Raw genomic sequence first — 12877 nt, forward strand, 5'->3', positions numbered from 1 at the left:
CTGGGAGTTTCCTTTGTATTCAGAAATTAAAATAGCAGAACTTGAAAGAGATAAATTGTAAAACGTACTATGTTGGCTTTGTACACGATTGTATTCATAATTTACACATTGGCAATTTTTAACTATTACTTTTAGAGAAAAGAATTAATCAAGTAAATGAAACATTACATCAGAAGAGTAGTTAAGTAACTGTTAGAACGTTTATAAACATTTTAGTTTTACTAGTATTGACTTATGATTATTTTACTAGCACGTCTCTATATACACAAAATTCAATAAAAGAGTTTCAGTTACTCCATTTGTTTGCTATCAATCATTTATTTATTTCTGCTCATTATAAATACTGATAACAGACTGGGTGCAGGAAAATGGATAGTAAAAATGATTCAGTCCAGTTTAAGAATGAGCCAATTAATAAGCTCATGCAACCTTCCTCAGCAGACCTCTCTTACATCTGGTATCACTAACACCTTGAGGTCTCCAATGCTTTTTGTCCTTCATGGTTACAGCTTTACTCTTGGATTTTGGGGGTACTGTTGAGGATCAGGGATCCATCCCCTTCTGTGGCAGTCTCAGTTCAGACTGACACCTTTTAAACAAATGTGCATGTTCAGAAGTTGAAGTCTGCTATAGGTGGAGTTTTTCCTCAGTGTATGTTCATATCATCCCACAGCAGAGCAGGGGATTACAGGTAACAATCACAGCCTCTTTTTCAGCATACACCTTAGCTGAAATTTTCACTTTGTCTTTTCCTAGTCAGTAATCTGCAGATTTTTTTCCAATCTGTCTATCCAACAGTTGCTCTTTTTCACCACAGATGTAGACAAGAGAGTTCAGAAGAAGCCACAGCATAGCCTAAATGCTCTCTTGTCTTGAAATTACCTGTGCCAACTAATTAGTTCCTAATTATTTGATTTAATTTTCAGTTTAAGTGCTCAATTCTTAGCATCCATTCGTGAATTCAAGTACACCTAAGTTCATAATAGAAGCATTTTTACAGCTTTACACATATATTGACCCTTAAACACGGATAGTAGGAGACTTCAATACCCTACTCAGTTGACATGTCACACAGACAAAACTAAATAGAGAAATACCAGAGCTAACTGACATCAAAAACTAAATGGATCTGACAAATATTTACAGAACATTTCACCCAAATACAAAGGAATATACTTTCTTCTTTGCACATCATAGAACTTTCTCCAAAATTGATCACATACTTAGACGCAAAGTCTTCACATACAAGAAAGTTGAAATAACTCTCTACATTCTGTCTATCACAAGAGAAGCTGGATACCAACAATAGAAAAATGAAACAAAAAACTAAAAGACAGAAATCTTTACAAACTCATGGTAAAAGAACAAGTCACTACTGAATGAAAGCAAGTCAAGCTAGAAATTAAGAAAGAAATTAAACACTTTCTAGAATTGAATGAAAATGGTTACTCTACATGTTCACACTTAAAGGACACAATAAAGACAGTTCTCAGAGGAACTAAGTGCTTCACAGGGTTGTTAAGAGCTGCTATATTAGAAACTGTGAGCATACCTGAAAGCTATAGCATAAAAGAAAGAAATCACAACCAAAAGAAGGAGATGGCAAGAAATAATCAAAGTCAGGGCTGAAGTAAATAAATTTGGAACAAATACAAAGAATCAATGTAACAAAAGGTTGATTTTTTGACAAAATCAGCAAGATTGACAAACTCTTAGTCAAATTAAATAAAAGACAGAGAGAAAATATCCAAAGTACCATGATTAGAAATGAAAAGAGAGAGATAACAACAGAAACTGAGAAAATCCAGAGAATCATAAGGAAATATATTAAAAACTTGCACTCCACAATTTGGAAAATCTTTTAAAAAAAGAATTTTCTTTTTCTAAATTCATTTATTTTATTGGATATTTTATGTGTTTAAATGTCAAATGTTATCCCCTTTCTCAGTACAACCCCTTTGCCATCACTCCTAATGCTCCCCTTCCCATCCACCCACTATGCTTCACTACACTGGCATTCCTCTACACTAGGAAATGAGCCTTCACAAGACAAAGGTCTTCTCTTCCTTTTGATACCAGTCGATGCATTCCTCTGCTACATATGCAGCTGGATCCATGGGTCTCCCCACATGTACTCTTCTCTCTGCCCTAGAGCACTAAGGTTACTGGATTATTCTGTATGTCCTGGGAATGGGAATTTATACCCCCAATGCTTAAACAGCAAATACTATACAATCTCCATAGCACAATTTGTACAAAGCCCTCAACAAATCTACTAAAAATCAGCAGTGTTTTCCATACATACAGGTGTTTGCTTGAAAATCCAATTCAAATTTGTTCAGCACTTTTCTAAAGAGGACACCTCTACCACAATCTTCAAAAGCCTGTATTAGTCCCAACACTTGCAATTTTGTTTAATCAATACACTTGTTAACATTTTCCAGATTGCACAGCACATCAGTAAAATTATTTGGATAACTGACATGGGGAAAAAGACACTAGAGAGCACACAATTCTGAAAGAACAAGCATAAACGATATAGGTATTCTCTCCAGGAACAACTTATCTAAGAAAGTAGCATGGTGCTGGAAGTAGTTTGAAATATTTGAGGCTTATGAAAAACATGAAAGAGACACAAAATATCACTGAGCATGCTTTGTATCTGGGACATAACACTATTCTCCCTCTGGAATATCAACCTCGTCTAAGATAAAGGTTCATGTCAGGATAAATGTAAGGTATTTGTTATCAAAGCTGATCATTCCCAGAACTGACGTCAATTCCCAGAAATTGAGTTTAATTCTCAGAACCCTCATGATGGAAGAAGAAAACAACTTCTGAAAAATTGTCTTTTGACTTCTAAATGCCTGCCTTGGCATTGGTGCCCCCACGACAGTATAAATTGTAAAAATCCCAAAACATAGAAATGAATGCCAAATGAACATAACATGGCCAAATAATTTTCTGGCATTAAATGGAAACAAAATTCAGGAAGAAGCTAAAACAAAAGCTATATAGGGGAGAAGATTAATTCTATCCAGTTTATATTTTCATTGGAAAACTTGCAAATACATCTATTGTTTATTCTCTCCAAATCTGTCTTCTTCTTGGCTGTGTTTGTGAATTTTGTCTATTCAAAATATGTCCTTAATATACGGTTTATAACTTCCCTTAAAACTGGGCTCACAAACCTCTTGATTTTGCTATTTTTGAATGATTACTATTTATTCAATTACATTAACTCTATGATTTAAATGCTCTTCTAAGCTGTAAAAGAAGTCTTTAGACAATAGTTTAAGACAAAGTCTGTGTTGTACATGTCAAGAAAGGGCATGTGTCCTGTATATATGGCCAGCCTTCTCCAGACCTGGTGGTTTATAGATTTAAAATCTATAAATTATGTGGATAAACTCACACAGAACAAACACACACACACACACACACACACACACACACACACACACACACAGAGAGAGAGAGAGAGAGAGAGAGAGAGAGAGACATTCTAATTAAAAAGTGCCATGCCACTCTAGAAAATAACTGTCACAGGTTTCACAGCTCTGTGCAAACACTAGCCAACATAAGAAACCCATGTTTACCATGAGCTGCCAGCATTTTAACTATTTCCACATTTGCAATGTGTTGTTTAGATTGCAAATAGAGAGTAAAATCCTCTAGCAAAAATAATTGTATAATATTTTTACTATGAACAAGGTATAATAAGACCACAATTTTAAAATGTCAAATAAATCACTCAATCACAATCTAGTATTTTTCAGTCTACCCCCATGTAGACTCATTCTGGGGACTGTGCCATCCAGTGTTCCCTCTCAACTGCCCCTCAGGTTTAAGTTTTTGGGGATGCATACTAGACCTTGGACCAGGTGAAGAGCTGGGATACACATCCCTAGGCTCCACTGCGGGTGCAGGCAAATTCTGAAAAGGACCCATGGCTCAGCACCTCAGGTCACTATGAGACACGCAAAAAGGTATTACAGTCCTAGAAACATAAATCTGTTTCACTCGCCCTTCCAGATGAGCACATGGACCCCATACAGTCCTGAGGTCCCATTCTTTTCACAGGGCTACATCCCTTTCCAGCACCCTGAACTTCCACATTAGCCAGCCATGCCCTTGCATTCAGCTATGCCCCTGAAACAACCACTTCTCAGGCAAAGAGATCTTACCCAGAATTGTCAAAGAAGTACCTATCCCAATTTGTAGAAGAGACTGGGGTATCATACTCAACTAAAACCTTGCACCTTGTGGATCATTTTCTCCCGACCGCCAAACTGCACAACACCAAATGTGGCATTTTTCCTGAGCATACTGGTCACCAAGAGAGGTTGGAGTGGGTGGGTGAGAGTGGGAGCATCCTCAAAGAGGCAAGAGGAGTGGGGAGGGGATGTGGGAGAAGGGGAATGGAGATAACATTTGAAATGTAAATACATAAAATATCCAAGAAGCATAAAATCAAATAAATAAATAAATAAATAAATAAATAAATAAATAAATAAATATTTTTTAAAAAGAGCTTAGGAGTCAAATGAATGACTCCTGTGATGATTTACTAAGTAAATCATATAGAGATGAATCTAAAAAAAAGTCTTCATTTTAGGAGAATGTTAATTTCCATTATTCATAATTAATAATCCCTAAACACAAATTGTTAATGAATAAAAATGTATGCTACATGGTTTTTTATTGTTATTTGGTTGGTTGGTTGGTTGGTTTCAGTGAGGAGTTAGACATCAGGAAGAATGGCAGTATGAGGATGTACAAACAATGACTTTAATATATGTGCTGGGTAGTTTTTGTCAACATGGCACAAACTAGAGTCACCAGGAATAAGAAACCCCAGTCGAGGAATTATGTCCATCAGATTGGTTTTTTTTTTTTGCAGGTCTGTGGAGCATTTAATTCATGATTGATATGGAGGGTACTGCCAAATGTGTGTGCCACCCCTTGGCAGGAGGTCCTGGTTTCTCTAAAGCACACCCAGACAATATGGAAAGCAGGGCAGCAACCAATGTAACTCCATGTTCTCCTCTTCATTCCTGTCTAAAGTTACTGTGTAAGCATTCCTTCATGATAGCCTAGCTTGTGAGATGAAATAAACTCTTTTTTCTCACCTTCCTTACTTCTAGCCAGTTTTTCTTAAAGCAACAGAGCATCAAGCTATTCCATGTATCAAGACTTAGATGTTCACTTGGCACCATCAGAGCCCAGTTCTTCCACCAAAGCAAATACTGAGTATCCAAACACACCGGAAAAGAAAGATTTGGATTTAAAATTATATCTCATAATGATAGAGGACTTTAAGAAGGACACAAATAACTCCCTTAAAGACATACAGAACAACACAAGAAGAACAAGTAGAAACCCTTGAAGAAGAAACACAAAAATCCCTTAAAATACAAACAAGTGAAGGAATTGAACAAAATCATCCAAAATTTAAAAATGAAACTAGAAACAATAAAGAAAGCAAAAAGGAAGACAATCCAGGAGATAGAAAACCTAGGAAAGAGATCAGGAGCCACAGATGCAAGCATCACAAACAGACTGCAAGAGATAGAAGAGAGAATCTCAGGGGCAGAAGATACCATTAAAAACATCATCACAATTGTCAAAGATAATGAAAAATGCAATAAGCACCTATCCCAAAACATTCAGAAAATCCGGGACACAATGAGAAGATCAAACCAAAGGATAATAGGTATAGAAGAGTGCAAAGCTTCCCAAGTAAAAGTACCAGTAAATATCTTCAAAAAATTACGGAAAAAAACTTCACTAACCCAAAGAAAGAGATGCAATAAGCATCAACATAAAAGAAGCCTACAGAACTCCAAATAGATTGGGCCAGAAAAGAAATTCTTCCCATCACATAATAGTCAAAACATCAAATGCACAAAACAAAGAAAGAATATTAAAGGCAGGAAGGGAAAAAGGTCAACTAACATATAATGGTAGACCTATCAGAATTACACCAGACTTCTCACCACAGATTATGAAAGCCAGAAGATCTTGGGCAGATATCATATGGAACTTAAGACAACATAAATGCCAGCCAAGGCAATATATCCAGCAAAAACTTCAATTAACATAGATGGAGAAACCAAGATATTCCATGATAAAACCAAACTTACACAATATATTTCTACAAATCCAGCCCTACAAAGGATAAGAGATAGAAAACTCCAAAACAAGGAGGGAAACTACACCTTAGAAAAAGTAAAAAACTAAAAGAAGAGAGACACACAAACATAATTCCACCTCTAACAACAAAATAATAGGAAACAACAATCAGTATTCCTTAATATCTCTCCAAATCAATGGACTCAATTCCCCAATAAAAAGACATAGACTAACAGACTGGATATGGAAAGAGGAACCAGAATTTTGCTGCATACAGAAAACACACCTCAGTGACAAAGATAGCCACTATTTCAGAGTATAAAGCTGGAAAACAATTTTCCAAGCAAATAATCCAAAAAACAAGCTGGAGTACACATTTTAATATTGAATAAAATCGACTTTCAACTGAAAGTCATCCAGAAAAATAAGGAAGGACACTTCATATACATCAAAGGAATAATCCACCAAGATGAACTCTCAATCCTGATTATGTATGCTCCAAATGCAGGGGTAACTACATTCATAAAACAAACCTTACTAAAGCTCAAATCACATATTACACCTCACAAACTAATAGTAGCAGATTTCAATACCTCACTCTCATCAATCGACAGATCGTGGAAAGAGCAAATAAACAGACATACAGAAACTGCAGAAGTTATGAACCAAATGGATTTAACAGATATTTATAGAACATTTCATCCTAAGACAAAAGAATATACCTTCTTTTCAGCACCTCATGGTCCTTTCTCCAAAACTGGCCATATACTGAGTCACAAAACAGGCCTCAACAGATACAAGAAGATTGAAATAACCCCATACATGTTATCACCATAATCTAAGGCTCGTATTTAATAACAACAAAAACGACAGAAAGCCTGCATATACATGGAAGTTGAGCAATGTTTTACTCAATGGTCAAGGAAGAAATGAAGAAAAATTAAAAACTTTTTAGAATGTAATGAAAATTAGGGCACAACATACCCAAATTTATGGGACACAATGACAGCAGTGCTAAAGGGAAAACTCATAGTTGGGTACCTCCAAAAGAAACAGGAGAGAGACTACATCAGCAGCTTGACAGCACACCTAAAATCTCTAGAACAAAAAGAAGCAAATACACCCAAGAGGAGTAGATGACAGGAAATAATCAAACTCAGGGCTCAAATCAACCAAACTATACAAAGAGTCAACAAAACCAGGAACTGGTTCTTTGAGAAAATCAACAAGATAGATAAACCCTTAGCCTGACTATCCAAAGGGCATAGAGAGTGTATCCAAATTAACAAAATCAGAAATGAAATAGGAGAAATAACAATAGATTCTGAGGAAATTCAAAAGATCATCAGATCCTACTACAAAACCCTATATTCAAGAAAACGGGAAAATCTGGATGAAATACACAATTTTCTAAATAGATAACAGGTACCAAACTTAAATCAGGATTAGATAAACCATCTAAACAGGCCCATAGTAAGTAAAGGAATAGAAGCAGTCATTAAAAATCTCCCAACCAAAAAATGCTCAGTACCAGATGGATTTAGTGTAGAATTTTATGAGACCTTCATAGAAGACTTTACACCAATACTGGCCAAACTGTTTCACAAAATAGAAACAGAAGAAACACTATACAATTCCTTCTATGAAACCACAATTAAGCTTATACCTGAACCACACAAAGACCCAACAAAGAAAGAGAACTTCACACCAATTCCTCTTATGAATATTGATGTAAAAATACTCAATAAAATTCTCGCAAACCAAATCCCAAAACACATAAAAATGATCATCCATCAGGATCAATGAGGTTTCATCCCAGGAATGCAGGAATGGTTCAATATACAGAAATCCATCAACATAATCAACTATGTGAACAAACTCAAAGAAAAAACCCACATGATCATTTCATTAGATGCTGAGAAAGCATTTGACATAATTCACCAGCATGACTCATTGGCTCCAGATCCAGCTAAATGTCTCTAAGATGATATATTTCAATAGCAAGAAATGAAATGCATAAATCTGATGGGGACTTTGTGTACCCTTGCTACTCAGTGAGGGGCATTGCTCCATGTAGACTTTTACCCGATAGGAGAGAAATCAGATGAGTACCAGGACCCCACATCCTGTACCTCCTTCCTTCCCTATGTGCTGGAGGGAATAGGAGCAGGGGCAGTCAGTCCAGCTATTTGTAGCAGGGTCTTCACAAAGATCATCTCAAAACATTCCACAGGTATTCACCTCATAGAGGACAAAACTGAGTCCTTGAGATGCTCTTTACCTTGCTTTTTTGGACAGATCAGTTTTGGTTGGGACAGTGTTTTATGTTCTACCCAGTAAACCTTTTGACCATATGTAACCAGTGCACCTGGCTTCTTTGGAGACTCAGAGGCCAAATCCAGATCTCTCATTGACTGTCCTTTCTCTTCTAATATTTTCAGACTCTTTTGGACATATTCTATTGTGGAGGTTTACTTTCAGCATGTGTGCATTTAGTCTCATATAAATATATGTGAGTTGTGGTGCAAGAATTAGGTGCATATGTTTAGACATTTTGGTGAGGAATGCTTTACCTCCTTTGCTTCTTGGGCCTGATTTCTGAAAAGTAACAGGGCATCAGTGAGAAATCATTAACTTGTAGTCAGAGGTGACAGAAGAGACAATAAAGATGTCATTGTAGCGACTTTCACACTGGAAGACACTAAATTTTATATCTGTCTCAGTCCTGATTCCACTAAAAAAAATAAGCCTACTGTTATCTGCCAGGGTTACAGGTATTGGGCTTGGGGAATGTGAAACTCTTGGCCAGCTTCTTCATTGATCCATAACATTTCTTCTCTTGTAGGTCCCTGGCCACATCCTGAAGCTCATTTCCACTGCCCAATCCCAGGACCTTCACACTCAACACTCGTCCAGAGATGAAGGATAGCATGTCACACCACCCTTCTGCTGGGAGACCAGCAGGCCATTGCATGAGCTTTAAAGGATCATAGAGGCTCTACACAGCATCAGAAAGACATGTTGTGAATAACAATGAAATGGTTTCTATTCCATCATCTACCTATAGACTACCATCCTCACTTCTCAGCAGTATCTGGGAATAAAGACCCCCTGTGAAAGCCTTTCGGGAGATGAGATCCCCAATTCATTTTCATGCTTTCTACAGTGCAGAAATGTCATCTATGTCCTCTTGGATTACCAAGGAAACTGGCTTTATCAGATGAGGAACGTGTCTCAGTAGAGTCTTGAGAAGGGAATGCACAACTGTTGGGCCTCTAGACTAGATCTGAGAAAGGCAATGTCCATGGACCAATTATGCCTGGCTACAACTAACCTGAAGAGGGTGAACTGGAGGTCATCCTATTAGACAATTTCTCACTGAAAAATTCTATTTAAATACTGAAGTATTCAAGAATTCCAACATAACTTACGTAAATTGTCATTAAGAAAACTTTAAAACTTGGTTGATAGAAATATAAAGTTGTTAACATGAGGGAACTTTTGCACTTCATCTATAGACTTAGCCAAATCTAGTATGATGCTCAAATACCAAATGTAACAAATTACTGGAAGAGGGCAGAAAAGATTCCTCAAGACCCTGCACTTCTGGTTCTAGCACTTTCCACAAAAAGCCTCCAAGAAACAGAAAGTGCTACAAGGAAGGAACAAAGACTGAACACATGAGATTGACCACAAAAACCAGCAACAGATCACCTAATTCAAGTCAGCTAGTTCTGTCAAAGGCACACAGGCAAATCAAGGCAGATAACATTGTTTATCCACAAGGGTTGCAAAAGAAGCATAAAAAAGCAAGTAGGAAAGCCATTGAAATAATGAACACTGTCACCAATATTACACTGTCCCAAAATCTAAAACTATAGTGTTCATATAAAAGTTACCTAAGAGAATTACCTAACTGTGACGTTGTGAAGAGGATTATTCAGTAACAACATAACACAGAAAAGGTGAACTATGGACACAGGAGCTCTGCATTTACCAGACAAGAAAATACAGAATGTGGAGCCTGGCTTGTTCAAACACCTCCTTAGGACATCTAGAGTGAGCCTCATCACTGTAACACCCAGGTGCCACAAATTCCTATCCTATGCCAAGATACTGATTTACTATTTAGCAGTACCAAGGGAATGTCCTGGCAGACAGGCAGATGTGCTTTGTTTGCTGCTGTTTTACACTCAAGACTCCCTTATCCACTTCCAAGATTTCTCCACAGGAATGTGGGATAGAAGAATGATCACAACCCAAAGCTGTGTTGTCCCTTCCAGCTCTTACTGTTAGCTTTGCTTTTGACTTCCAAATACCTCAGGAAAGTAGAAGAGTGAGGTAAAAGATGGGAAAGACATGGAACATTCTGTAGCTTGAGTGTCTCAATGCTGCTTCTCCTAGAAAACAGAAAGCCTAGAGCTGCACGTGTCCTATGAATTCTCTATACACACTGCTAGTTATCAACCCGTGCAGACATCCTCCTGCTCCCCCACAAAGACTTCAAGTTACCAGGCTCTGCTGGACACAGCACAGCTCCAACACTACTAGGTACCAGTCCATGCAAATACTTGTGGCCCTATACCACATATACCTCTAGATATTAGGTCTTAACTGAGACCTTTTTCCACGCACACACAAACACATACCAAAACTCCACAAACATTACAATGTATCAGGTCTGGATACCTCTCTCTCCACCACTCTATTCAATACATACCAGCAAGTCAGGACTTGACACATATGTCCTCCAGCTGCTCTGCTCAAATACCATTAGTAGTATTTGCCCCTGCTTGAAGTCCCATCCCCCAAAACCATCTCCTCAAATGTATTGCTCATCTAGAACCAGCTGAATATTTCCCCACAAAGCCCCATGTAACATACTCTATGACAAGCCTTTCTGTTCACCAACCATGCAGTTCTACATGAACTGTGTATCAGCAGTTGTTAGGCACCCTCCATAACCCCACATACTGAACCATTTCTTGGGGCCCTACTAGACACAAAGGTCATCTCATTGCCACCCAAAGCACACTGCTATTTAATGGACCATGCTAGGTAATACCCTGCTATAACCTTGCAGCACAAATGGAAGGGCACCTACATTCATAAAAGAAACTTTATTAAGCTCAAAGAACACACTGCAACTCACAATAATAGTGGGAGACTTCATCAACCCACTCTAATAATGGACATAACATGGAAAGAGAAACTAAACACAGACACAGAGAAACTAACAGATGTTATGAACCAAATGGATTTAACATATCTATAAACATATCATCCAAAAAAAAAAGAATAGACCACCTTTGCAGCACCTCATGGTACCTCCTCCAAAACTGACCATATAATCAGACACAAAACAGGACTCAACAGATACAAGAAGATTGAAATAATCCCATGTTCCCTATCAGAGCACCATGGATTAAGCTGGCCTTCAATAAGAGCAAAAATGATAGAAAGCCCACATACACATGGAAGCTGAACAACACTCTACCCGATGGTAATTTGGTCAAGGAAAAAATAAAGAAATTAAAGACTTTATAATTTAATGAAAACGAAGGCACAACATAACCAAACTTATGAATACAATGAAAGCAGTGCTGTGGAAAACTCATAGATCTGAGGGCCTCTAAAAGAAAACTGGAGGGAGCATACACTAGCAGCTTGACAGCACACCTAAAAGTTCTAGAACAAAAAGAAGCAAATGCGACCTGCGGATCCTGGCCCCCAGCAGCTCTCTGCTCCCAAACCCCATGGGAGAGAGACCTCACCGCCTGGTCAGGGGGGCACTCCTGAGGCTGCAGAGCGGAGGACCACCAACACTGCCCACTCCTGCCCACATCCCTGGCCCAAGAGGCAACTGTATAAGGCCTCTGGGTTCCCGTGGGGGAGGGCCCAGGAGCGGCAGGACCCCTGCGACTGAGACACCGCCGGAACCTGAAGGAAACAGACCGGATAAACAGTTCTCTGCACCCAAATCCTGTGGGAGGGAGAGCTAAACCTACAGAGAGGAAGACACGACTGGGAAACCAGAAGAAACTGCACTCTGCACACACATCTCGGACGCCAGAGGAAAACAACAAACGCCATCTGGAACCCTAGTGCACGGAAGCTCCCGGAAAGGGCGGCGCATATCTTCCTGGTTGCTGCCGCCACAGAGAGCTCCTGGGCAGCACCCCGCGAGCAAACTTGAGCCTCGGGACCACAGGTAAGACAAACTTTTCTGCTACAAGTGACCTGCCTGGTGAATTCAAGACAGGACCACAGGAACAGCTGAAGACCTGTAGAGAGGAAAAACTACATGCCCGAAAGCAGAACACTCTGTCCCCATAACTGGCTGAAAGAAAACAGGAAAACAGGTCTACAGCACTCCTGACACACAGGCTTATAGAACAGTCTAGCCACTGTCAGAAATAGCAGAACAAAGTAACACTAGAGATAATCTGATGGCGAGAGGCAAGCGCAGGAACCCAAGCAACAGAAACCAAGACTACATGGCATCATTGGAGCCCAAGTCTCCCACCAAAATAAACATGGAATATCCAAACACACAAGAAAAGCAAGATCTAGTTTCAAAATCATATTTGATCATGATGCTGGAGGACTTCAAGAAAGACGTGGAGAACTCCCTTAGAGAACAAGTAGAAGCCTACAGAGAGGAATCGCAAAAATGCCTGAAAGAATTCCAGGAAAACATAAATAAACAAGTAGAAACCCATAGAGAGGAGACACAAAAATC

Source organism: Rattus norvegicus, chromosome 9 (assembly GCF_021556685.1).
Source record: "Rattus norvegicus strain SHRSP/BbbUtx chromosome 9, alternate assembly SHRSP_T2T, whole genome shotgun sequence".
NCBI classification, from domain to species: domain Eukaryota; kingdom Metazoa; phylum Chordata; class Mammalia; order Rodentia; family Muridae; genus Rattus; species Rattus norvegicus.